Source organism: Vanessa atalanta, chromosome 21 (genome assembly GCF_905147765.1).
Source record: "Vanessa atalanta chromosome 21, ilVanAtal1.2, whole genome shotgun sequence".
Taxonomy (NCBI): domain Eukaryota; kingdom Metazoa; phylum Arthropoda; class Insecta; order Lepidoptera; family Nymphalidae; genus Vanessa; species Vanessa atalanta.
In genome coordinates this window covers 1,694,985-1,719,801 of record NC_061891.1, presented here as the reverse complement: position 1 = coordinate 1,719,801, position 24,817 = coordinate 1,694,985, and positions in this window count along the sequence as shown.

Here is a 24,817-nt window from a genome sequence, read left to right as displayed (position 1 = left end):
ATTATTACTCGTATAATAGCCACCATCTCGTGGCCAGTACAATCATATCTCACGTTGAACCTGCTGCGCCGTATAACATTTGTATTTTGTTTTTTATTTATAAAATTTTTGAACATTAAGTTCTTAAATGTATACGAATATGAATTAGGAATAGTTATTGTGTTAATCTTGATCGCGTGGAATGGTGGCAAGAATGCTAGCAGCATTTCCCCGTTGAATCGAAATTCCGATCCTCTGGGAAAAACGAATCAGCCCTCCTGTCACCAGTGTAGGCAATAAGGCGATGTTATACTTTTAATGAAGTTTTTGCACTACTACTTCAAACGCCAAGTGTTTCGACAACAAACGAGACAAAAAAATAATTTGACATAAGACACGAATATTTGGATCTTTTTCCCACTTCATGTAAATCATTATTATGTAATTAATTAAATAAATAATAAACAGTTGAGACTTTATTTATATAGGGCGTATGGGCTAATCAGGTGCCTCATTTACTCAAATATATTTAAAATAATATTTTGACTTTTTTTTTTAGCATTAGCAGCCCGTAAATGTCCCACTGCTAGGATAAAGGCCTCCTCTCCCTTTGAGGAGAAGGTTTGGAGCATATTCCACCACGCTGCTCCAATGCGGGTTGGCGGAATACACATGTGGCAGAATTTCGTTGAAATTAGACACATGCAGGTTTCCTCACGATGTTTTCCTTCACCACCGAGCACGAGATGAATTATAAACACAAATTAAGCACATGAAATTTCAGTGGTGCCTGCCTGGGTTTGAACCCGAAATCATCGGTTAAGATGCACGCGTTCTATTATCTAACCACTGGGCCATCTCGGCTCTTTTGACTTTAGGTATCCTTAAATGAATGCTTAACTTATTCAGATTGACAGTTGTATTAAAATCAATTTTGATCAACAAAAATATTATAAATTCAGAGACGATCCGTTTTTGTATTCGTTAAATGAAAAGAATCGTACAAAAACGAGGGAAGAAATATTTTTCGCGCCGGTTTATCAATCAAATGTCGTAACCAGGTAGCGTTTGTAAAGTTGTGGACCTATTAACTGTGTCCATTGTGTAAGATCCGTCATACAAATTCAAGATATTAAAAGAAAGCTTAGAATTTAATTTAGGTATAGATCTGTTCGTTTATGTAGGCACCCCCACCACCACTTTAAATTATACCTTTATTTATTCTGACAATAGTCATTTCACGCACCTAAGCGCACCTTCTCCCTCCGTCTCAATAGGCACCGCAGGGACTAGGGCGTTCTCAGTACCCCGGTAATCTCCCCTAGGAATTGGAGGCCTGCCATCAGGGCATCATACGAAAGCGATCCTGTGTCGCCCGACGAAGAGATAGAGAGGGTATCGCTGGGTTTGTTTTTAGTGGGTATTCCGACTATTCTACTGGGGTAATGCGTAATGCGTTTTTCTAGCGAGAAAAAGTCATCTCAGGCACACTAAGCCATCCTGTAAGTATGAGTGTCTCTCAACGAGAGTTTGCTGATAATTTAACGTATGCCTTTTTTTTGTATGGTTTTGGGGGAAACCTTCGTGAGTGAATATATCTGTATAATATGAATTTATTAATTATTCTTAGATAATTGACTTATTGTCCTTGTTATTAAAACAAAACTTTTTAATATGATGGTCTTTGTGGTAGAATCTGTCTCGAAAACTTTACATTCAATTTAATCCTATAAAATTATAATTTAAAAGGTCTCATTGTATCAACCGAATTGAAATTATTTATTCAATAAAGAAGTATTACACTTACTTATTGATGACCAAAATGTAAACTACCACAGGTTCGGAAAAGCAAAGCTAAGAACAAGAAAGACAGTATTTTTTGGCAATTTTTTTACTCGCTAACAATTTTCAATATAATAAAGAACTTGCTAAAAGGCTGTCATTTTATTCCTTAACCATCGAGTATAAACTAAAAAAAAAAAAATTTTTATCATTTTTTATAATTATCATTTTTTTTTTTAATTTTGCAAATGATAATTCATTTAATAACAATGAAAACAGTGCCCGCGAAGGCAGTCTTGCGTCATTTCTCAAAATCACGCCAAAAATATATACGCGTCACATGCATTTAGGTACTTAGAACGGTGATTTATTTTGGTTTGGTATTTTTTTACTGCAATGAATACTTTATTTATGTGAGGCTATTTGTAAAATGCCATACACACGCGAATGAGACGCGATAAGACTTTCTTTTAAAACTTTATTTTTGTATTTTGTACATCAATAGCAGACTGTCTGTGCAGGACTTTTTTGGAAACAGAAACCTGTTGGATGGCTCGTTGGTGTAATGGCTAGTGTATGAGATCTATGTGATTGCGAGGACTTGGTTTCAAATTCCATTACGAAGCTACTGTCAATAGTAGTTTGAAGTTTGGAAGTTTCCAATGTTAATACTGACATGTTTCGGAATTCTGTTAGTCCTTTGCTTGAATTCTTGTTTTGGATATTCGTCTCAGTGCAGAGTGACCTAAATTGGTTACAAAGCCATTATTTATATATAAACGATACTGGTTTTTATATAAATTGTTAATTGTAGAGTGACAAAGATTTTAAGAGACCTATCCACTCGTATCGAGCAAACCTATTGTTAATAAATTTTGTTAAAAGTCACCTTTCTTTCCAAAATCCAGTGTCCCAAGTTTTAGTGTATAAAACAAAGAAAAATAATAAAATTCATTTACGAATTTAATTATACTTCGTTACTGTCTAGATTAAAGTTACTCTAGCACTAGCACTTATGTTTATCTGTGAGGTTTAAGTAAAATGACATAAAAATACAGCCTAATTGACAATATCCTTATTTTTTGAAGTCGGTTAATAAGCGGTTAACATACGTATCATTATAATAAGACCAATGATGTTTGTAAGTAAATTAAAAGTAAACCAGTCGATAAATGTGGATTTCCAATTTGTTCAGATAGTAGCGATTTTTTTTCAACTTTCCTTGACTGAGGTCGACATTGGAATCTAATTTACGATACTGTAGCTGTCTTTACATCCTCCCTTTTCAGTAGTTTTCAATGCATACATGGTATAGACTTTTTTAAAGTGAAATTCCTTTTGGTTCGAAGAGTGTAATTTGAACGTACATATACGTTGCGTACGTACGTACGTTACGTTTGTGAGTTTAACTCCCTGACGACAATACGCTGTTCATCTAAGAGTCTACTTTCTACGTCGTAGTTTCCATAATCCGATCTCGATGGTAGTTAATTAATTAATGATCACATCATATTACATATTAACAGCCTGTAAATTTCCCACTGCTGGGCTAAGGCCTCTTCTCCCTTTGAGGAGAAGGTTTGGAACATATTCCACCACGCTGCTACACATCACGATGTTTTCCTTTACCGCCAAGCACGAGATAAATTATAAACACAAATTAAGCACATGAAAATTCAGTGGTGCTTGCCTGGGTTTGAAACCGCAATCATCGGTTATCGGTTAAGATGCACGGGTTCTAATCACTGGGCCATCTCGGCTCTGACTGTGAACATATATTTGCTAAGTCTCTATACGATAGTTATACTTTGAAGCCGACTTCCTATTGACATAGTAATTAACTGTAGGAAAATAGTAACAACTGAGATTCTATCTGGGTTTGCTCGGTTCTCTTAACTTTTAAATTACAATTCAAAAGTATGCATTGAATTATTTTTTTGTTTGTTAAGCGGACTGGTGAATAGGCTATCTGTTGGTAAGTGGCGGATATACTCATAGATATTGATGCTGGAATAAATATTTATCAGTTTTTAGAATATTGGTATTCTAAACTCTAAGCTCTACCAAACTTGGCAACTAATGTGTCCCTTGTTGCTGTAAGATTGGCTCGCTTACTCTTCAAACTTGGACACAAAAATTCTAAGTATTGCTGTTTGGTGGTAGAACATACGAGGATTGTGTGCTTTCCATACGGGTTGGCACATACCAAGTAAAATTTGGTTACTGACATTAATTGAATATAAGTGAAATTCTTGGTGGTAGGGCTTTGTGCAAGCCCGTCTACCACCCCGTAGGTACCAACCAATCATCAGATATTCTACCGCCAAATAACAACAGTACTCTGTATTGTTGTGTTCCGGCTAGGAGGTTGAGTGAGCCAGTGTAATCACAGGCACAAGAGACATAACATCTTAGTTCCCAAGGTTGGCGCATAGGTGATGTAAGGAATGGTTAATATTTCTTACAGCGCCTTTGTCTATTGGGGTTGGTGACCACTTACCATCAGATAGCCCATATGCTCGTCCGTCAAACAATGCTATAAAAAAAACACAACATAGCGTGGTAAAATCATTATTTGGTCGGGTCTCGAAAGCTCAATCTTTACTTCAGTCCATGTTATCCACAGTTATAGTACTTAAGCAAAATTGAAGCCCCACTATAAATAGTAAAAGGAAATCAACGTCAACAGGTTGGAAGCAAACCAAATTTTTATTGAAAAGCGTAAATCCCACAACGTTCCCATTCATCCCATATTTTACCCTTTTATTACGGACTCGTAACATAAAATTGGAAATATATGTTCCTATAAAGTATGTCGTAAACTTGAAATTTAATAAAACAATACAGTTTCACTTCTGGACTTGTGCATGTTTATAGAACAATACTAGCGAACCACGTGAAAATATAATTATATATAGGAAGATATATAAAGACAATTCTTTATGTACAAATTTCGTATCTTTAGTTTTGAACATCAAGGAATGCCTTCGGAGCCAGGTTAGTAGCCAAGGGCCAAGAAGTCAAGCTTACTAGAAAAATAGATTGTCAGTGTAGGTTAAGAGGAATTCGTTCTAATTCGACTTGCAACGACCTAAACATATAGCCTATTCCAATGGAAGTGGGAAAAAAGATAAACAAAGCATAGATTTAAGAATTTCATGCTTTTTGCGAAGGGTTTATGATTGATATATCTTTATTTATAATATAACATTGCACTTAACTACTTATTTCCACTTGAATTCCAAACTTACTTCCAAAATTCCGTTAACTGTTTCGTCGACGTTCAAAACGTCATTTTTTCGCAAGCCTATGAGAGCTTAAAATAAGAGCTTGATTAACCATAGATTAATCAAGCTCTCGACCAATGATATCGCGTCAATTTGCTGTCAAATGTTGTTTATTTGGCATTTTTCCTGTTATGATTGGAATAGAGTATATGTACAAACATTGCAAGTTAAATGAAAACTTGTAATCATTTATTAATATCTCGACCAACAGATCGGGTCAAGAGTTAGTGAACATTACGAATATAAGCATCATATCATTCTCCTGCCCTTATCCCAATTTTACTTGGGGTCGGCGCAGCATGTCTTCTTCTTCCATACTTCTCTGTCGGACGTCATCTCACAAGTAACAAGTAACCTTAAGTATATTTCCATGAATATATAACATGTTTCGGCGTGGTCGTAGCTCCACCTATCGTATCCTGCTATACCTATGACCCATTGTTTTGATATATTAATAGAATCTTGATGCCTGAAGATACAAGAAATAGTAAAATATCAAATTTACTAAGACTACAGATATTATATATCAAATAGGCCTGGAGGCGATCACGTCATTTTCAAGGTAACCTTATATATATTTAGTTAATATTCATATATATAAGAAAAAATATTTTAATATAATAAACGAGGTTGGTTCAATATTCGATAATATTTAGCTAAAAGTCACCCCTTTAACACTGAAATAAAGTTGGCTGAAGTGAATCAATACGGAAAGTCAAAGTTTAGTTAGAATAAGTGAGTTTTAAGTTACTGGCGGCTGGCTCTGTCTTTGTTATGAGCTATAAGCGGTACATGACCTTCAGAACTTTATCAGTTAAAGAGTAAGAATGTTTTTTACAAGTATGTGTCTGTTTCTGTAAGTATGTGTGTGTCTGTATGTTTGGCTGTGTGTGTGTTTTTACAAAATGTCTATTCGATCAATTTTCTGATAACTGTCTTAATATTACAGTATTTATTGTTTGTTACGACACAGAAATTATGTCAAAATTATTGTTCTTCAATGAACAAAAATCGTTAATAATAATCTTAGCTGTCAAAGTTTTTTTTTTTATATTTGCCTTTTTTTGCCCAAATATATTTTTATGCCAATGTCTACTATTGGTTCTAAATCTTTCAATTAACTTTTTTTTATTTCCAAACACACACACTAAGGAATTGAAAAAATAAAAAGGTGATGTGTGTGTGTGTGTGTGGACATTTACGGTTTGCGAGTTTTGATTCCTTTATTATTATTATTATTTTCATAAAAATCGCTCTCACGTACATTTTGTCACTTGGACGTTAACGGTTGGTCTGTTTTCGTTGGGCTAACTTAAATTAGTTTGAACCCATCTGTGATTCTACGATGAAACTATAATTGTGCCTCTACGTTTTATCAGAATTGTAATACTTTATTGTACATACAATATTGTATTGCGTTCCATAACAGTATTAATATGCTTTTGTGGTGTAATTTATTATTAGTGTGTGTAATTCTGTATATGAGTATATAAATAAGCTCTAGTTTTGAACTTCGTTCAACGTAAAAATTCGAACATGACAACAATTTAAATTTATAAGATTTTTAGTTTAAGATGGGAGTCTATTTTATTAGAGAACTTTTATTTGACTCTAATTTTTCTTTAATTTGATTTATGTTTATGAAATGTTTAAAAATAGAACAAAAAAATATCTTCTTCACTATACATGGAATTTCAAGCGCTGCTTCAACTGCTCTCTGCTCTGTTGTCTGTATTCTATGATCCAACAAATGAAAACTTCTGTATTTGTTGTTTGAAAGTCTTCGGTATAACTCCATTAGCCGAAACTAAAATTGGAACAATGATCGTTGCCAACATAACATAATTATTATTAATTTTATTCAAATGACATTGTAATGTAAACAGTGTTTTTTATTGGAGCGATCGAGCAACTGGATAAGTGACACATACCGGTATCAGATCATTCACAATAAAAAAAAAACATTGCGCCTGTTATTATTCGACACCTTATTTGATATTTAGAGTCATTCTTTAAACGTAAACTCGATACTCACCGCGTAACACGAAGCTTGAAATACCAGAAGGTGAATATACGCAAAATGGCGAATAATAGATTGCCAAAATTTCACGAGTGAGAAATGAAGTCTTACAGAAACGCATTGCTGTTTAACAGTGAAGTTAACGGTGACAGACGGATAGTTTTACGCAAATGACGGTGTTGGCAAAACCTTGTTATTAATACACGACACTAAACATAGTTATAAAAGTTGTCGCCAGCGGCTTCGATCGTGTTTTATCGGTCGGTCGTCAGGTGATGAGATTAAAAATAAACACGTGTTCATCTCGGGATGCTCGACAGAAGTAATAACTTAAAAAAAACGTCTGTACGAAATAACACTGTGGGTTAGAAAGAATGAGCAGGACCTACCGTTGCTGATGAAAGGAAAGCCAGATAGATTGGTGCCGTAACGCGTTACGTAACGAAGTGATTTATCCTCCTATAAGAAGTTCTCACTTCAACAAGCTTATGACTTTTCTTGAAGTTCAAGGTCATAACAGATTTCATCAGGTTCAGTGGTTTGACCGTGAAACAGTATAGTCAGACAGAGAGACAGAGTTACCTTCATTTTTATTATATTAGTATAAAATAAATACATTAATAATACTTTTTATTAGCCGCCTATAAGCAATAAATATAGCCCTTATCTCTTACGCTGGTATATTAAATTTTATTTTCGTACACAATCAAATATTAATTTACGGCATGTGCAATAAATACCGCGTCATTGTCAAATAGCCAATCAGCGAACAGAACCGAGCAACGGCGGATTTGAATTCTAAATTCAAATTGAACGTTGAGCTGCTCGTAAAATTGATACACTGAGCCATAAGGCTGGATTTACACGTAGTGGTCTAGCGAATACAATCAACACATGTGTCAACGTATTTTCATTGGTGATGCAATACGAACGGATATATATATATATTTTTTAATATTCATCGACTTGTTTTAGACAAAACAATTCTTTATTTAATGTTTTAACATTAATACATCACATTAACAGCCTGTAAATATTTCACTCCTGGGCTAAGGCCTCCTCTCCCTTGACGAGAAGGTTTGGAGCCTATTCCACCACACTGCTCCAATGCGGGTTGGTGGATTCACATTTGGCAGGATTTCGTTTAAATTAGACACATGCAGGTTTCCTCACGTTTTCCTTCACCGCCTAGCACGAGATGAATTATAAACACAAATTAAGCACATGAAAATTCAGTGGTGCCTGCCTGGGTTTGAACCCGAAATCATCTCCCGAAGCCATCTCGGCTTACTTATTGATTTTAAATTAAAGTACTTCTCCTGATTGAATGCTGTCATAATTATATGAAATGTGGTCAAGGATCATTCTTCGATTCCAACTTTATTGATGACCTTTGGTATTGGGAAGGACATTAATGTGAAGGAAAACGTGAGGAAACCTGCATGTGTCTAATTTCAACGAAATTCTGCCACATGTGTATTCCGACAACCCGCATTGAAGCAGCGTGGTGGAATATGCTCCAAACCTTCTCCTCAAAGGAGAGGAGGCTGCTAATGCTAATGCTCTACAATAATATGCATGTATTATACATATTTTATTGATGAAAACCGCATTAAAATCCGATGTGTAATTTAAAAGATATATACTATTTAGATAAGAAGACAAGAACTTAAAACAGAGCAATATATTAAATTTTATTCTAAATCAAAATACCTAATGTACGCATTATTGCCGCCATCTTAAGTTTAATCCGAGCAACGCCTTCGAGATCACGTAGACCGGAACCATTGTTTAATAACCGGCAATATGTTTGTGGTCTATCTACAATAGTTTGTTTACACGCAAACATTGGACGTTTAATTCGATTCGAAATTGAAAATATTTCAGCATATCCGTTCTGGCCGGCGATACAAAAAATTATAGAATGTAAATAAATCGAAATTTGAAAATGGAATGTGTTTGTTAAAGTGTGTTGTTGTTGTTGAACTAGTTTATATGTTATGACCATTCATGGGCTGGTTAGGTTAATTACACTCTGCTTACAGGGGCACCTGTACTATGTACCGATAAAAGTAAAAAGTAAAGTAACATAACCTGACACCTGTAAATGTCCCCCTGCTGGGCTAAGGTCGTCTTTGCTTTTGAGGATAAGGTTTGGATCTTATTCCACCAGAATGCTCCAATGCGGGTTGATGGATGAACTTTTCATAGAAATTAGACACATGCAGGTTTCCTCATGATGTTTTCCTTGACTGCCGAGCACGAGATGAATTAGAAACACAAATTAAGTACTTGGAAATTCAGTGGTGCTGTTGTGGATTTGAACCGGCCATCATCGGTTAAGATGCACGACCATTGAGCCATTTCAGCTCGACCTGAGAATATGTGCAATTTATTTATAGACAATTATTAATAATTTACTGGACCAACACCGACTTTGTACTTTGTCGTAGACCCTAAAAATAGTTCAGTGGTTAGAACAAGGAATTCTTAGCCGTGGGTTTGTCTCTAGAACAATTAAATTTTAATGTGAATAATCTCAACGTCATGAGGAAACTGTAGTTTCTATAGGCGCAGTCATTTACATCTAATTAAATATTGTAACATGACATGATTCTAAAATGTTTACTTATATTCATTTACTTGGCGCTAGGGACTTCGTGTAACTCCACGTTGGTTAAATTTAGATACCATCCCGGTCATAAGATATTCTACCGACAAACAGTAATGCTTATTATTGTTGTATTCCTGTTTGAAGTATCAGCCAGTGCAACTACAGGAACAAGGGACATAATATCTTAATTTCCATGGTCAGTGGGGCATTGTAGATGTAGAGAATTGTAAACATTTCTTAAAAGGCCAATGTCTTTGAGTGGCGGTAATCACTGACCACCTGAAAGCTGCTTTATAAAAAAAAAAAGACTTCTTAAAATACTACTTTAGTGAAGAGTATTTCGTTTCTTAATTCTGATCTCCAGTTTAAAAATAATAAATTTCCTGTTGAAGAACTCTTAAATAGAAATCCGAAATGTCCACTATATAAAGCGGAATAAATACAGATCACAGTTCTTAAATCAATTGATTTTAAAAAGCATTTAAGGAAATAGTACCTGGGAATTGTAAAAACATTATTCTTCGTTACTTTTAAGAGTACCCTTTCAACTGGCATCAATCACACCGTTGAAGGAACAATTCCATTAATAGATTAAACTCTTTGAAATAAAATTTGATCCGAGTTTTATGTTTCTGGATCTTTAGGCTTGGAAGTAAACTAATTTAGATTGTAGGGTCTATGTGTTTGAGTATTGAGAGGTGAGCGATTTACCGTCTAACAGAGGAAGTAGAAGGAATGAGAAGTAAAGTCACTCTAGCTTGTTGGGCCGAATAACCAGAAGAAGCTAGGTCCCGACTAGAGGGGATATTTTTGGCAGAACTATATGTATGTCCAGAACTGGATTGCGAATGAGTGATGGTGATGTTGATATGCTATGATGATGACGATGATTGGTGGGCCAGATGCAGATTTATATGAGTGGTGTTAACCAATTTCCATCAGATGAGCCAATGATATAATATTCCACCATTAGATCAGACTTTAAACCAATTTTTCATCAATTTATCTAAAACTAATTCACTAAGAGAGTATACAACTCAATCCGATTTACCTAAAATTACTTTAAAGTGACGAATTTCTAAAGTGAATCGTCACCTATTCGCCTGAATTCTATAACTTAATAAACTTAACGCTCCGCTGAAGTTTACAAGTTTTACGCGTCATTAAGTAGAGCTATCTGGGAAAATATTCAAACTCCCGAGATTCGGTGACAATAAATTAGCTAAAATTTACCCCTTTCAAACCCACCCTTAGATAAACATACGGGGCTTAAAGCGATGCTTAATTCTGGAATATTTCAGTATGAATGGTTAAAACTTTTCAAGATGTTGTTATGTAAGATAATACAGGCGATAAAAAGCGAGAAACAGGATATTAATCAAAATACACTTTATTCAAGTCGACTCTTATGGTAAGCACATTACTCACACACATACAGTCATACATACATATTCTAATTTGTTTATGCTATAAACTTACTACTTAGTAGAATTTGTTGATTTTCCTAAGCTGTTATAGATTAAGTTCTTTGTATATAACATGATAAATATTTTTACCGAGAAGAACAAGTAATTCTCAGTAGTTAATTCCATACTTAAATAATTTATATTAGCATTAGCATTATTAGCATTAGCAGCCTGTAAACTACGCACTGCTGAGCTAAAGGCCTCCTCTCCCTTGAGGAGAAGGTTTGGAGCATATTCCACCAAGCTGCTCCAATGCGGGTTGCTGGAATACACATGTGGCAGAATTTCATTGAAATTAGACACATGCAGGTTTCCTCACGATGTTTTCCTTCACCGCCGAGCACGAGATGAATTATAAACACAAACTTAAAATTTATATGTTAGAAAATAATACGGCAAATATACTTGATATTAGTTAGTTAGTTAAGTTCAACTTTATTAGATGCTATATATTATATACCTGTCTGGGTAGGAGCCACACACTTATCATATATTCTACCGCTAAACAGCAATACTTGGTACTGATGAGTTGTGCTTAAAGGTTGAGTGAGCCAGAACAGGCACAAGGGACTTAACATGTTAGATCCCAGGTTTGGAGTACATTAGCGCTTTATTCATTCATTCATTCATTAGCTTTTCATTCCTTAGAGGCCGGCAACGCACCTGCAAGCCCCACGGTGTTGCAGATGTCCATGGGCGGTGGTAATCACTTTCCATCAGGTGAGCCTCCTGCTCGTTATCTGCTATAACATAAAAAATATAAGGAAATGGGATAATATCTGGTGACCACTTACCAACAATAACCTATGGTATACGAAAAAAATATTGCGATATGTTCTTGTATTCAAAATCTGATACACTACGACATATTTTGAATATATTTATTTGAATGTTTTTTCTCACAACTCAAGATCGTTCTGGAGCTTTGGGTGCTTACGGCTGATCTCTAGCGGTATTCCTGGCTAGGTTAATACTAGGACTTTGAGATGGATTCTGTGGGACGAATGATTGGCGAATTATTCCGTAGTGATCGTTTTTATTGGATCGTTTTCCATATAATATTATATAAGGATTTTCTATGTATTTTCAGATAAAAGGGTTTTTATTATCTCAGTCAATGTGTTTTATTTCTAAGTATGAAATTATTTGAGTCAAATAAAAGCACAAATAAATTAAACTTCTGTATAATTTATGGAACATTGCATTGCAGTATTAAGTTTCTTGTTGAGTCGTCTCGCATCGATTGTCATTCTGAACTGTTGGTAGCGAAATTTCGTATGTAAATCGCGGCTAAGTTGGTGTCTTTGAATGAGGTTTGGAATTTGAAGTTTTGGTACAACATTATTGAGAAGATCTTTGCTTTGACCTACAAGGTCAAAATAAAGAAGTTCTTGGGGTACGGCATTCGTTTCTAGAATAAGATTCCGCAGCTATTTTTTACTTGGACTTTTAAAAGATTTAAAGCTCATGTCAATAAAAAAACATTGATAAATAAGGTATATATATACTCAATACAAGATTATATTAAATTTAAAAAAGCTTGGACTTAGTATTTATTGATTACTAGACAGGATATATTAATATTTAATTGTAATTAACTGATATTCTATTGAATTAAAATGGTGGAAAATAGTAACTACTGAGTTTCTTGACGGTTCTTCTCGGTAGAATCTACTTTCTTTGAAAGATAGAAGTTTTACATTTAATTCAACACTGTAATGTGGTGATTTAAATGTCTGCTATGAGTGGTATGAATAAAGAATATTAAATTTTGATTTTGATTTTGATCCAAACTTTCCTCCCAATGTGAAAGTACACTTTTGTCCAACTAATATACAGAAATTGTAAGTCTGTTTGAATAAGAAGATTTATGTAAAAAAAAAAAACATTTATATTTTATTATAAATAGGTTACTTTCACTGCTTTAATTTTCACCGCTGAGAGTGGCGAATATAGGTTTTAGGTATAAAAAATTTAGCCTATTTTTTCGGTTATTTCATGGCAAATTTCATAAATTTTTTCAATGGTGAAAGCATAACAAACAGAGTTACGTACACATTTATAATATCAGTATAGATTAAATTTAGACTATGTGTTATAATAACAATTACTTTATAGTCGCTTGCCTTGAAACAATATCGACTTGACGCTGTGTCCATACGGCGTGTAGAAAGGGTTTGACTCCGAGTCTCCTCGGAAATTATTTTCTCGAAGAAGCGTTAGCGTCCCATGGGTTCAGATGGGGTTCTATTCTATGTTGCCGAAACCACACGGCAAATATTACTTGTAATTTCTGAAGCACTTAGTAAATATAGGAATGAGATTGTATTTCTTAAGCTACCGAAAAATTTAGATATTAAAATGATGTTAATTGAACAGATATGAAAATCCTGTTTAATATTTTGGTACAAACTATGTTATAAACCGAAATATGTAAATCGTAATCGAAGACTTCAGATTCACATCCAGTCAACACATTTAACATTTTATTTATTATTTCAAACCGATTAATTTTTGTTTCGTCTTAGTCAAGGCATAGAAAGAAGACGTGAGGAATCCTATATATAAACCAATCATTTGAATTAGAGTAGTGCTGTTTAAAGCCCCCCTACCAAAAATATACTATAGTCCAGCATTGGTACGTATAGTACCATGTGTAGGAACTAACTATAATCACTTCGCTTGCTATTCAGATTTCAGTTGATATAACTAATTTCGCCGGCGGTTTTTCCTAACCGATACGACTTGGGAACCTTCAATAAAAGAGCGTACTCCTTCCTTAAAGGCCGGCAACGCATCTGCAAGCACCCCGGTGTTGCAAATCTCCATGGGTGGTGGTAGTCACTTTCCATCAGATGAGCCTCCTGCTCGTTCGCAAAATATCACAAAGAAAGTCGTGTAGAACACATTGATCGTTTACGAAATTTAAAATCGTCGCTGAAGACATTTTTTTGAATTAAAAACATGTAAAAAAATTCTAGATAATTTTGTTCCAACTATAGACGGATTGATTACAATTCACACATCATTAAACTTCCATCTGTTCAATACATTAACACTATCAGCAAGGACCGAAAGGAGGACAAAGACCCTTCCTCTCCAATTTAAGTGTAGCAACCGACCATAAAAGTACAATGAAGGAAAAAACGGATAAAAAAGGAAAAAGGTTTAGATGGCTATTTTACGGTAAAGGAATATGTTGCTTTAGGAACAGTCCTGCTGTTATTAGTCTTAATACGAGAGTTTTGAATACGAACGTATTGAGAAATTACAGTAGACATTTGAGAAGAGTTTGAAAAGTGTTTCTATGGGTGTTGTTTAGATCACATATAGTTTTAAGTGTATGGCTGAAGCAATTTTATTGTTTTTATTTTAAAGGAATATTTTTTATAGCAAGCCTTGTTAGTCTAATGGTAAGCATAAATATGTTTGTAGATTCCAAGTAAGCGTTAAACCTCGGGTCGAGAGAATGAAAGTTATTAGATTGTTTTGTTGATAAATTCTCAGTTGTAGTCCGGATTCTGGAAGTAGGCAATGTACTAGTTACTATTTTGTGTGTTTAATAATTTGTAATATTATTTTACTAGTATTTTAATGAAATTTTGTACTGAAATTTATGATAAATTACATATTTTGATTAAAATAATAAATTCTCAGTCGCAGTTCAGATTCTGGAAGTAAGCAATAAATTCCTTATGTTAGACAACTCTTAAAGCTATCTAAGATTGTCGCTGTCTTGCGCCTATGTTTTTTCTTGTCTCGTCGAATTTGTCGTTACAGTCGTTTACTTGTCGAATAGACCTCACAAATGCATTTTTTATGTCATGCGCAGGCGACTGTACTCCCTTGAAAACAAGGACGAAATCAAATCAAAATAAACTTTATTCAAGCACTTTTGAATCGTCATTTAACAAACTATTATTTAAAATAAAGCTACAACCGGTTCGGAATGTAGATTCTACTAAGAAGAACCGGCAAGAAACTCAGTAGTTACTCTTTTTCAATATCTAAAAATACAGTCATGTTAGTTAAATACAATTATATATGTATGTTATGTCTCCTGCCTGGAAGTCAACGAGCATTAACTCCACGCTCGCAATCAAAGAGGAGTACAATTATACACAGTATAAAATTAACGAATGTGCCGCTTTTTGTGATCTCATTTTATGTTTAACAGTAACATAAGGTTCTTTAACGTCCAAACAATCTGTCGTAGAGTCTAAGCGTTTAAGCGTTCAGGTGAATGTTACATCGGATTTTATTACATAATCGGTAATATAAGTAACCCATTCACCGTTTCCCATCGCATTTGTGCGATGCGATGCGATACGAATGCATGCGAATGGCCTTATTATGTTTGTTAAATCCATAAAAACAATACGTTGAGACATTATGCGTTGAATTTTTGCGTGGATAGTTCGATTTTTTGGAGGAAATATATACGAGTAAATGTTTCTACAAAAAAATTGTAATCAGTGATATTTAATTTAAAATAATTGTTTGATACATGTGATTTGTTAAATTAAGAAAAAATATTTGGAAATTTTCGGCCGTTCTCGTCAAATTCTCCATTCCAAATCGAATGTTTAACTGCCTACATTATCGTGTAGAATTCTTATTTTAGACACGTAAGACCTTTTAAATCGCTATTCAAAAGTGTAAGAGCCATTTCTTTTGAGTTCATGATCATAAAATAGATTTAAATAAAATTGTACTTAATTTACAACGTTTAAAATTAATGTATGTACAAAAAGCGGTCTTATAAGCGCCTTTAAGAGCGATTTAATCCAGACAATGTTTGGATAAAGGACAGAGATAAGATTTATAGAGAGCGCGGTGTACACGCGCTAAACGAATAAAGCATTTTAATAAATATACACACGTAAATATATAAACGACATAACATAACAATAACAAAATGTCATAAGTATAAGAGATATTCATATTCCTTACTTCCTTGATTCGATTAGGAACTCTGCAGCGACAACAGTCATCTCGATATTAAACTGTTAGTATATGTATGTGTCATATACACACACATGTTTTACATGTTTATTGTCGTTTAATTTAACCGTTTATATAAAATATCTTTAAACTAAGTTTATTGATATGAGTATTATCTTTATATTTCCCTATATTATAAAAATATAAAATATTTCAAAATTAGTTCATATGTTAGAAATTCGTGAATTTCACGTGCATTATTTTTATGATTTAGACGGTGAACATCCAAAAGGGCAACTGATGGTAAGTGGTCACCATTGACCATAGACAATTGCACCAGTAAACCGAAAGACAGCAAAACTGAGTACCTACTGCTGTTTTCCTAATTGATTGAATTGCTATCAGTGAATGTTATGAAGTCTAAACCCTTTTTATATATTATCGATACATATATACTCGTATATAGCGTCTGAGTATGTTAATATTTTTAGAATTATTTATTCAATGTTAATATTTTTGTGAAAATTAATAAAGAAAAAGATGTTAGTTTTGTGACATAAAATTATATATTTAAACATTTTTAAATTTGACAGAAGAAGAATATTTTTTAAAATATAAATTCTAAAATAAAAATAAATCAATGCAATGAACCTCCTTTTAAAATTTGACAAGTTAATAGCAATAAAAATAGTTTTAACTAAACATCTATAATATTTTATTTATGTCAAAAAATAATAATCGCTGAATTCATTTCCGATCCAGTGGTTTGTTTTAAATTTAAAGTTTTGCTACCGACCAAACGTTAGCGCGATTCAGAAAAATTTAATCGTATACTACTTTATAAGAAAAATGATATCATTTTTACAGCTAAACAATATTACTATAGATAATGATTTATCACAGTAATATCCAGTCTAAATGCAACAATAGTTTCGTGAATAAGACGTTATAATAGCTAACTGTAACAAATGACGCCCACGAGATGGTCACGACATAACGAGGGAAGTTTGGATAAATGGTCAAACTTATACCTGGATTAGAATTGTTTCGTGTTTTATATTACTTTGATGAACAAATATAACTCTAGAGCACGTTATAATCACACGTTATATTTATAATACTTACATTAACAGCCTGTAAATTTCCCACTGCTGGGCTAAGGCCTCCTCTCCCTTTGAGGAGAAGGTTTTTAAGCGTATTCTACCACGATGCTCCAATACGGGTTGGTGGAATACACATGTGGCAGAATTTCGTTGAAATTAGACAAATGTAGATTTCCTCACAATGTTTTCCTTCACCGCCGAGCACGAAATGAATTATAAAAAAAAATTTAACACATGAAAATTCAGTGTTGCTTGTCTGGATTTGAACCCGAAATCATCGATTAATATGCACGCGTTCAAACCAATGGGCCATCTCGGCTCTTTTAATACTTATAGGTTACAAATGGTAAACAAATATTCCGCTGAACGCACTAGGCGTTCTCATCACCAAAGTCACGTGGAAGAAACTCGTAAGAGGGTTTTTAAAGAGATAAAAAAAAATTATTGATGTACAACGTTAACTGGAAAGTCTTTAGATATATTAAAGACTGCGAGAGTTGATCAGTGCAAGAGCAAACATCGATTGAACTGAATCTCTTCGCTATTTGCTAATTGTGTTTTATCTGGACTTTACAACACTTGGATTAATTATTATACTGTTTTTATAATTAATTATATTTCGTTAAAGAAAACGATCTTACAAAAATAATTACATATTATAATCACATATATACTTATACTGCAATAAAAAAAATATGTTTCTAAGTGTTATGCAACTAAGTTTATTCAACGAAACCATGGATTAAATCTAGTTCAATGTTCGTTCATTCAAAGAAACTTTCATTAGTAAAACACAAAAGACTACGAAGTACCGTGGTTGTATTTCTTTCGCAAATTGGCAATAAATTTTTATTATGGCCACTCTTATTTGAGGTACCGAGGTTTTACAGATAAATAGGCTTGCTTTATTATGTATATAACGTATGTATGTGGTGGTGATTTGTTACGGCGTCTTTTTTATAAATGTTTGTTTTTTATTATTGTATTTTTAAGTAATTGGGAGTATTTTGAAGCTGAATTATTTTGTGCGTTGAACTTTTGAGTAAAACATTATCAGTTATGTATTTAAGATATATTCATTTACAAAGGCACGCCCTTCGACGTTAAATTAATATATTTTTTTAATAAAATAAATTTAACAATTATATTTATATATTTTGCTGACTTTACTTTTTGTCGCCTCACGCACACAAAGACATCTTGTCAGCATGTGCGTCACTCACACTAATACACGTCGCCAATCATTTAAGGTAGAGGGGCGCGTCTTCGTGAGTGAATGCTCAATTCAAAGCGTTTTTTATGGTCATTAATAATTTGTGAAAATAATTTCATAATACTTCTTTTTCAATTAATTTGATCGTATTTATTTCTTAAAAATAATATTATTTGTTGTATATATTTAATTACTATATGATATAATGTCCTTGAAATATATATATGTATATACATTTTCCGACTAGTACTCTGTTAATGTTTGTAGATCTTAATACAGGTTTTAGAATTAACAACAATATTGCTTGATAGACTGTTCTGGAATTATTGGCTTAATCAAGATTCTGAGCAATATAATATAGAACAGACATTGCTCAGTGGTTAGCACACATAATTTTACCTGATGATTGCTGGTTCACAGTGGCTTGATGAAGTTCGTTTGTGCTTGGCGCTGAGGAAAGCATCATGCCACATGCGTATCCATTGGAGCAGTCTTGTGGAATAAGCTCCAAGCCTTCTCTTCAAGATGATGAGGCCTCATCAAAAGGCTGTTACTTTACTTTTAAAAAATTAAATTTGAAGAAGTCACTGTTAAAATATTTGTAAAGTAGAGACAGATTACTATATAAGTAGAAAATCTTAGATAATATAATCGAATGACAGTCGCAAACAGCTTGTTGATTAAAAGTTTTAGAGTATTCTCCAAAATAATCAACACGTTATGGTTGAATTGTTATGGTAATATATCTTGATCAAAATCAATCAAACATAAATTGAGGGTTCAAGTTATCATGGTTAAATAACAAAAGTAATTTCTTATCTATTTATTGTCTATATTAACTCATCCCTGCTTAATATGTATAGAGTCAGTCTTTACTGTTGAAATTAATCAAATTTATTATTATTAAAATTTTCAAGACCACGAGTGGAACCTAGTTATTGATACGCGGGTTTTACTTAACCCAACAGAAAGACAAAGCTCTATATCTGGTTAGTAGGCTGACTATAAATATAAGCTAATACATTCTACCACCTTTCTGTAAAAGTTTCTCACCAAAAACATTTTAGTGTAAAATGTTGCCAAGACGTGACCATACGACTCGCACTGTCAAAAAGTTATAACATCTCATATAGAGCTAATCTTCTAACTCTACAAGGCCTAACTTCATAAACTTTATATCGTAGTCAAAAAATGTGGCTTAAAAATGTATCCACTGGTCATTACTTTGCTCATATACAATAGTTCTTGAAGTAACATATTCCGAGAATTTTGTTTATCTGAATTTTTGTAACTTGGGTTTGGATTAGAATCAAAACCCAAGATTCGAGAAAAGGTAAGTAGAGTCCTTGACCTTCACTTGGCTCGTCTTGACGGGGGCTCTACAGAGTCCCCAGATTAAAGCAAAGATAATCAAATTAAATACTTATGTTATCTTACAGTCTTGGTTAAACATTCGACACGCTATGTCGCTCTAGTTAACATAACTGGGGTAGTTATAACATTTATATACAATTCCATTTATGCTTGTAAGTCCCTTCGAATACTTAAGTCTACTTTGTCGTTGAATCCCCGGTTATACAAACAGTAAATAGCGCGTGGATGTGCTTGTGATGACGAACTAAACAACTCAGTACTGTTTATCTTTTGTATTGTTAAATCAGTACCGTTTATATTTATTTTTCGTTAATGCTGATTTATATTTGTATTACAAAAAGATTAAGTGATATTTTGATTTGAAATTACTTGGATTTGATCAATTCATTTCCAAGGAGTGTTTTTTTTTAATGTCAAAAGGTGGCAAACGAGCAGGAGGCTCACCTGATGGAAAGTGACTACCACCGCCCATGGACATCTGCAACACCGGGGGGCTTGCAGGTGCGTTGCCGGCCTTTCAGGAAAGAGTACGCTCTTTTCTTGAAGGTTCTCAAGTCGTATCGGTTCGGAAAAACCGCCGGCGAAAGCTGGAAAAGTGAAAAGTGAAAGTGTATGTAATTTGTAGGTCTTTTTATAGCATCGGTAGGCTAACGGACAAATGGACCATCTGATGGTAAGTCGTAAGTAGACATTGGCGCAGTAACATTTATTAACCATTCGTTACATGGTCAATGTCCCTTATGCCCGTAGTTACATTGGCTTTCTCAGACTTCAAACAGGAATACATCATACTTAGTATTGCTGCTTGGCGGTAGAATATTTGATCCCATCAAAAACATAAATGTAAAAATGAGAGCCAAGTTAAATATTATTATATATACCTTGGTTGTTGTCTTCAACGTCAAAAGAAGTGAGATCTAAATTTGTGCCAAGTTAAATAGTCCTTTCTGAAATTTATTTATAACTACATAAAATATCATTTCTTCTTATAACTTGGGGTAATATATTGTTGCCTAAGGTCTGACTTGGCTAGTTCTTATATGTTTATAAACACAACTTGTAGTTTGTGTTTAGAATAACAAATTATAACTTAGAACATCTAAGAAGAATGGAGGACAGCTCAGTATTGCTTAGTTAGTATTAACGTACATTAAGAACTGCGATGGTCCAGTCACTAGAAAACATGAATCTTAACCAGATATTGCGAGTTCATATCCAGACAAGTACCATTGAATAAAGGCTATAATATAATTCGTATGTGAGAACTAAAAGAGAAAAAAAAATAAAGGTGGTGAATCTTTATTTTTTTTTTGTACAAAAAAGTTCGGTATTTAAATTTTAAATTACAAACGTATAAAAAGATTTACTATTCATTGACCTATATTATAAGCAGTCACCATGTTAGGTTTCTTTAATCTATTCAGTGATTACAGAGTAATGAATAGTAGTGAACAGATAGTTGTAAAAAAATAAACTTGTATTTTTTAACGATAACATATCCTTCCAGATTATCCGTTTTCTTTTTTTTGTGTTTGGTTGAAAAACCTTTTTTAATGCTGTCAATTTTGTATAGCTAAGACATTGTTATAAAAAAAAAAATTTTCGCCACGCATATGCATGAGCAAATAGGCAATGAAAGTAAGGCAAAGTATGATTAATGAAAAGATTATGTTGGTCCAGTCCCGTACCTTAAAACAAGAACCCAACAATACAATACAAACTATTGATGTTGTCGGTTGGATTATTGATCAATTAAAAGCCTCCGTACACATGATACCGTGGCACCAGGTTACTGAAATTTGTACATTATTAGCGACTAAAACGTTTGGTTATACTAGAGTTAAATTAATATCACTAAAAGCGTAGTGTTTACGCAGTGTAATCCAATGTTTTAATGCGGTTAATATCCATCAGCTTATTAACAACATGAGGTAACAAGTGAAGATATATATTATTATTAGATATGAAATATTATAACATTTGTCTGCCTTTCTGTTTGTTGCTCACTTATTAATTGATCATTATAAAATGATTCTAATTATACGATCTTAATTAAAGATAAGAGCCGAGATGGCCAATTATCCAATGATAATTGCGGTTTCAAATCTACGCAAGCATCACTGAATTTTCATTGTATTTATAATAAATACATCTCGTGCTCGGCGGAGAAGGAAAACATCGTGAGTATACCTGCATGTGTCTAATTCAATTAAATTCTGCCAAAAGTGTATCGTACCTACCTGTGTACTGAATGTGAATAACTGAAATATTTGAGTTCAAATATCACTGAGTTTTTGTATAGTTAACTTCCTCTGTTCAGCGATGCGGGAAACTTTTGGAAAAACTTGCACGTGACGGATGCCATTGGAGCCAGATAAGAAGTAAGCTCCAAAACTTCTCCCTCAAAAAGCCTTTTTAGCCTTTAGCCTAACTGTTTTTCTGTTACTTAACTTACTTTAAATATAGAAAGTGCTTAAATATAAATGTAATTAGTTTTTATATTAATTAATTAAAATAATATTCCCTTTGAAGCTATTATAATTGCTCTAACTTTTGGCAATCTCAAACACAAAATCTTCACATCTTAAGATCCCAGTACAATTTAGAGTTTGTCGTTTTTTTTGTCTGTATACTTTTCTTGATTCAATCACCGCTTTTAGTTTTGTAATTCTCTTAAAATTCGTACTCCAAAATTTACATCACAAGTAATTTTACAAACAAGAAAGTGTACTCATTTTTTTGTTCAAAAACATGTAGAAGAGTTCACGACCAGCTCGTTAATATTCAACGAATTTGAGGCTTTGTAATCAAGTTGTTAATTTATATACAGTTTATTTTTAAAGACAAACTAACAGCTCATTACTGATAGTGGCGATGGTTACAAGGATAGTGGTGTTAAGGCACGCGACACTAAAATGGAAGGTATGAAATAGTCACGCTATGTTTGAAACAAAGAAATATAAAAGATATATTTTATCATTTTTATTGGACGTATATTTTATACTTTTACTAGATTCTAAGCGTGACTTCGTTTGTGATTATTGGAGTAATAAATGTCAGTTTTATTTTATGTTTTCTTTAAAGTTGTCATCACGAATACTGGTATAGACCAGTTTTTATAACTCATGAATGTTAACTATAAGTTGTGGGTGCATATCTGTGTTTTGATATGCTTAATGTGGTGTGACTTCATCTTATGTTTTTAGGTAAAAATATCTTGCGAAAATGGTGACCTATGGAATCGAATCACGAGATAAAATGTATTCATTCGATGTAAATATATGTATATGGTTAGGTGGACTGATAACTACGAGCACGAGGGAGATAAAACCTTCCCAAGGTGACGCATATTGAAGATGTGAGGAATGGCTAACATTTCTTGCGCGTCTATGTTTATGAGCAGCGGTGACCATCAACAGGTGGCCCTTTACTTATTATATATTTAATTGCTTTATTAAGAAAAACAATGCTTTAAGTTAAATACGATTAAAACATTTTATCGAATCGAATTTTACAAAATATATAATAATATATTGGCTTAATTGCAACACTATAAATAAACCACCTGTTAACGCTAACACATACAACATATATATTAATTAAAACTGTCACAACGAAACAAATGAATCCCTGAGAAAAAGCTTAACAAAGACGGATTCGTAGATGTTGATATAAAGGTTCGTGCATTGTACGAAAAACTAGGACAATGATAAATCGTGCAAGTCCAACTGAGATTGTAAAGGTTGAGACACACTTGGGAAGGGTGTGCGTATGTGCTTGAGATTGTGGCGCACTTTTATCATTTTCTTATTCATATGATTTTCTAGTGAAATTTAAGTCGAATTGTAATTTCACAAGATAGTTTTAGTGAGTTTCAGTGATCGAGTATTTAGTAGTTTAAAATAATTATAGAATTGGGCTGTTTATTATTTTTGTACCACTATTTATTATGTTTCATGATAGGGTGTTGTGCAAGCCCACTCCCAGAGGATAAAAAATATCACCAAAAAGCAATTCTGAGTGTTGTTGTGTTTTAGTTAGATGGAATACAGACACAATGGATTGCATAGTAAAGGCGGATTAATAGTGGTGACCACATACGGTCAGCTGACCCATGTACCATTCCCCATCTTAAAATTAAACAATAAAAAAGAATGCCATTATTAAATACCAGTAAAATAACAATGTCATTTAAATAACTCCGTGATCACATCAAATTTAGACTGCGAAACTCCCTTGCAACTATATTGTCCCTTAAATTTTTAATACTAAGCTTTGACACTCAGGCACATACAAAGTATGATATAACTCTTACGTTGTTTCATTTCAAAAACTTACTGATTCATTTTTATCAGTAGTGTAACTCTTAAGCTGGTGCCAAGTCTTAAGTCGATGGAGTGGCTTTAAGTTACTTGGCGCAGTTCACGGATTTGCATTGCTTTTCACTTCAGCCCAAGTCCTTTTATATTTCTTTATATTATTATCTTAGCTAACCTGACGGCTTCCCTGAGCATAAAAAATATTTATTTATTACTTGCCGTTTTATGGAATATACCATCAGAAACATTATACAAACAGAAACGATTAGAGGATTTTGGTAAACAATTGAAGGTATTTGGTAAATATTTATTTCATACAAATATTTATCATCTTCGATAATAAATTTATGAAAAATACTTTAGCAACTGTCTTTTCAATACTGATGATTATATTTTAACATTAACAACAACGAATCACCATACATACTTTCATTTTCCATTTAACAAGTTACATTAAAAAAAATCTCTTCCTTAGTGCTTAGGAGACGTTCCATAATGAAGGCCCAGGATTATTTTTAAAGTTATTCATTAGCTTCTAAATGGACTTACTTGGTTTTCAACCAAAAAGCAATACTTACACTATGTTCCTTGTATTGCATGGCGATAACAATGTTAATATGCCGTTTCTTCTCGCTGGAGGCTGCTTTCCGAAATAGTGGTAGTATTTTAATATCGACGATTCAAAAACGTTACATTGTGAAGTTTACTTGAATAAA